Source organism: Limulus polyphemus, unplaced genomic scaffold (assembly GCF_000517525.1).
Source record: "Limulus polyphemus unplaced genomic scaffold, Limulus_polyphemus-2.1.2 Scaffold7694, whole genome shotgun sequence".
Classification (NCBI taxonomy): Eukaryota; Metazoa; Arthropoda; class Merostomata; order Xiphosura; family Limulidae; genus Limulus; species Limulus polyphemus.
Window position 1 is genome coordinate 28,948 of NW_013673304.1, and position 4,550 is coordinate 33,497.

Here is a 4,550-nt window from a genome sequence, read left to right on the forward strand (position 1 = left end):
ATGTATATATGTATGTGTATGTGTATGTATATATGTATGTGTATGTGTATGTATATATGTATGTGTGTGTATGTATATATGTATGTATGTGTATGTATGTGTGTGTGTATGTATGTATGTGTATGTATGTGTGTATGTATGTATGTGTGTGTGTGTGTATGTATGTATGTGTTAATAACGATAGGATTACAGAAGTTTTGTAAACCATGTTTACATTTAACATGTTAACAAATGCAATTTTCACATACACAACTTACCTCGCATCTCGTACGGTTGATATTGTAGAGGTTAAGACGAAATATCCGGTCCCTTAAAGAAAAAAGAAAACATGCCGTAATAAGATTCTTTTAATCAATAACACGCCAATCCACTTATTATCATTTCCCGGGTAATTTAATTTTCTCTTGATCATTCGGAGTCTTACTTTTAAAAAATCTATAAACTAAGAAAATAATAATTACCGAATTCAAATTAGTTTACGTACTCTATGCAGGAAATAAAGATTTCGTCAATTACCAGCACAACCATGTGAAGAGTGTCGTTAACGTGGTAACACTGTTTTAAGTTATCATAACCTTTTCATATAATTACAGAAACTGCAAATACAATACTTTGTCCCAGCATACTCACCACAAGGTTATGTACTCTGCTATTCAAGGATGACAATACGTTGTCTGACCTTTATAACTGCTTGACCGTTTCAGGCATCTGCGTATAAGTTACACGAGGGCTATCTACGCTAGCTGTCCTTAAATTGGAACTTATAGACTATAGGAAAGGGTTTGGATTTCTTTTGAATTTTGCGCAGCTACACGAGGGCTATCTGCACTAACCGTCCCTAATTAATATTGAAAGACTAGAGGAAGGCAGCTAGTCATTACCACCCACCGCCAACTCTTGGGCTACAAATAGTGGGATTGACCGTCACATCTAAAGCCCCCACGGCTGAAAGGGCGGGCATGTTTGGCGGTAAGGGGAATCAAACCTGCGATTCTCAGATTGCGAGTCAAGCGCTCTAACCACCTGGTCATGCCGGGTCAAGTTTCGAGGATTATTTGTTTGTTTGTTACTAAGCGTAAAGTTACATAATGGGCTGTGTATGATGTAAACACAGCAGGTATCGAAACCCAATGAAAGGCATCTAACTAGTCAATAACAATGCCAACTACTCTTTTGTTTCTTCCTCTTTTTTGCTTTTTTTTCTTTGTTTTGTAATAACGGTTTGCGAATCATGGACCCTCGGACACACAGCCCGGTCCAAAGACAATGAGCCACGCTCAGTCCTAACCTATATAATACCTGAATATATTTTGACCTCTAAATAACTTATGTTGAAATAATAGCAATGAAACCCAACCAACTTTTTTTACTTAACTTAATCAAGATAACTTTCCAAGCTTTAAAATGGATTTAAAATGGCAGCTGACTTATCACATTTCGTTCTATACCCGATATCGAAAATTCCTCATATCTTCAAAGTGAAAAATTCGAAAGACATCTTTAAACCGCTTCACTTTTATTTTATAATCTACTGGAATCAACACATGTGTGTATTTTCTTATAGCAAAGCTATCTGCTGTGTCCACCGAGGGGAATCGAACCCCTGATTTTAGCGTTGTAAATCCGAAGACTTAACGCTGTCCCAGCGGGGGACCGAATCAACACATAAAAGTGATCTATTAAATATTTATATTACCTAACACACGGTGAACGTCCCCCCAAATAACAAGAATCGTACAAATCTGCACAATGGGCTATCTGCGCTGTACCCAGTGACGGAATCGAATCCCGAATTTAAGTGTTATAAGCCTTCAAACCGATCGCTGAGCCGACTGAGGGCTACCGCAAGCTAAAATGCCCTTATGAATTGTTTTGAAACCTACCTTTATAAACGACGGAAAACTGTTATTTTCCTTTTTGTTATGAAGTGAAAGATTAATTAATCTGCTGTAAACGCCTTTGTTTGTTTATTTTTTGTTAATGGCGAAACTACCTATGCTATCTCCCGCGTTATTTAAGTTTGAATTCCGATAGGAGGAAAAGCGTCAACGTTTTAGCTACTTTTCCCACCGCAACATTATAACGCTCACACTACTGAAAGCGCGAGCCTATTCGGCGCTGGATTTCTATCCCGTAACCCACAGATTCCGAGTCGAGCATCCTTACCACCAACCACTAAGCCTCTTGGAACACAAATATTTCCTTTAACTTAATTTACGCGCATTTTTACTTTTTTTTTACCCGTAATGATTTGGATACCGATAAATTATCATTATTATTATATTTTTTTACAATTTCTTCAATAAAATAACAGTGTAGGGAAGGGGGGGGAGCTAATTTCATTATGACCCCCGTCGCTATTGGACATCAAATAACATAATTCTCTTGGTTTAAAAGGCAAATCATCAATTTGTTTTATGTTTGTGTAATCAAAGAATATTTGAAAACATACACATAAACACTGTTGACAGTTCTTTTGTAGTGAGAATCACACACATTAACAAAACATGTGCAAATACTACTAAAACAGGCTAAACAAATATATGATCAATCACATCACAGTACAACGGTTGCGAGGATGCAAAGTGCTTTCGGTGTTCACAGTATACTGTTCTTTCACAGATTTCATAGGTTTGTTTGTTTGTTTTGAATTTCGCGCAAAGCTACACGAGGGCTATCTGCGCTAGCCGTCCCTAATTCAGCAGTGTAAGACTAGAGGGAAGGCAGCTAGTCATCACCACTCACCGTCAACTCTTGGTCTACTTTTTTACCAACGAATAGTGAGATTGACCGTCACATCATAACGCCCCCCCCCCCGGCTAAACGGAGAGCATGTTTGGTTGGATGGGGATTTGAACCCGCGACCCTCAGATTGCGAGTTGAGCGCCCTCTAACCACCTGGCCATGCCGGGCCATATTTTATAGGCATAAGTTGAGTCATTATGTGTACTCGTGATAAGTCTGCCTGGAAATGAGGACGACGTTTCGCCAGTCTTTCTGAAACTTCGCCCAGATTTAATATTTTCTAGACAGACTGTTAACTAAATGGATGTCAAAAGGTTTATTTCCCCTTACATATTACTGATAAAAAATAATAATATTAATTCAAAATTATATGAATGTTTATAGATATATGAAATAACGATGAAAACAACGATACATATGAATACATACAAATAGTTAAAAAAACGTACAATATATATATATACAGGGTGTCTATGGGGCTATGTTAAAGATATCGTGTATCGAACAAAGATACGGGACATTATTGAACTAAAGCAAAAGATAACAGATGCGATTGCAACCATTGATGAGGCTATGCTACAGCGAACATGGCAAGAAATCCAGTACCGCCTTGATGTACTTCGTGCGACTAATGGTGCCCATAGAGAGGTGTATTAAATGAGGTAAAAAACTTTGAAAAACCATTGAGTACAATAGAACAAGTCTGATAAAGATATATTATCAATTGCCTTTGTAATAATTTTTTTAAATTGTAAAAAGACTTTATGGACACCCTGTATATATAAATACAATTCTGAAAAGTCCTCTTAGAACTTCGTAAACAAATTTAGAAAGATAAAAAAATTAAATTACCACCACACACCATCAGGCATTCCAATCCACAAGTAAAAACATTGTGCGAGAGGGAATCAAACCGTAAAAACGTAAGTAAAAATGTATTATATACCTCTCCCAGTGAAGTTGTAATTACAAACCTGAATGGTTCAGAAATCAAACAGAATTCCATCATCTAGCTTAGTCGAGATTCTAACAGTTTCAGAAACATTTCATTTTTAGATCTGCTACATGCCAGACAAAAGCTCAAATCTTTAAAGACCTTGCTATAGTTCAAATTATTCACACAGGAAATCATACTGATAGCTCATCTCCGCAACGTTTTTAGCGGATCGTTATCCCTTATATAATAAGGAGCACATTCCACGTACACTGCTCCGACAAGATTATCATACAAAGTAACAGTAATCTTCTTAGCCTTAAAACACCAGGATTTTCTCAACAATCACACTAGCTTCTTCTTCCCCTCCACGTCAATCTTCTCACACGTGTAATTACTTTCAACGTTTCTGTATTTGAAACCTATCTTATTCTTTCTTCTTTTTTTTTAACTTCATCGGATGTTAACCTTTTTAACAGGCAATTCGAAATGTATTTCAAAATGCCTTTTACGTATATATTAGCATATAACCCCTCAAAAGTGACGAGGCAAGTTACTACTACCACCCCCACCCCATAGTATCCACTAACCTCACATTTCATAGCTAGCTGAATAAATAAATTTTGCGAAATCAAGCTTGACCAACAAAGAGGAAGAAAAGTGCAGTCGAGACAGTCAAACGTCAGTAAATTCCTTTTGGTAGAAATGAATTAGATTAACAACTTATAATATATAGAAAATCCAGTGCGTTTTGGTAACACTTCATTCCAACAGGCTTTTATGTCCTGTTGCTTAGCAACAGGAGTATAACCTAATATTATTGTTAGTCTGTCTACTGGAAGTATAAAATGAAATGTATAGACAACAAAAC

The 4,550-nt window shown here is 36.7% G+C and overlaps 1 long non-coding RNA gene across 1 annotated transcript in view; it reads right to left on the bottom strand.

Moving 5' to 3' along the window:
• The window catches only part of LOC106474795, a 28,922-nt gene extending 28,610 nt beyond the window's left edge, over positions 1-312 (bottom strand). The window contains exon 1 of the long non-coding RNA XR_001291769.2: positions 258-312. This is a non-coding gene — a long non-coding RNA (uncharacterized LOC106474795). The remainder of the gene's footprint in view (positions 1-257) is intronic.
• Between the last annotated feature and the right edge of the window lie 4,238 nt (positions 313-4,550).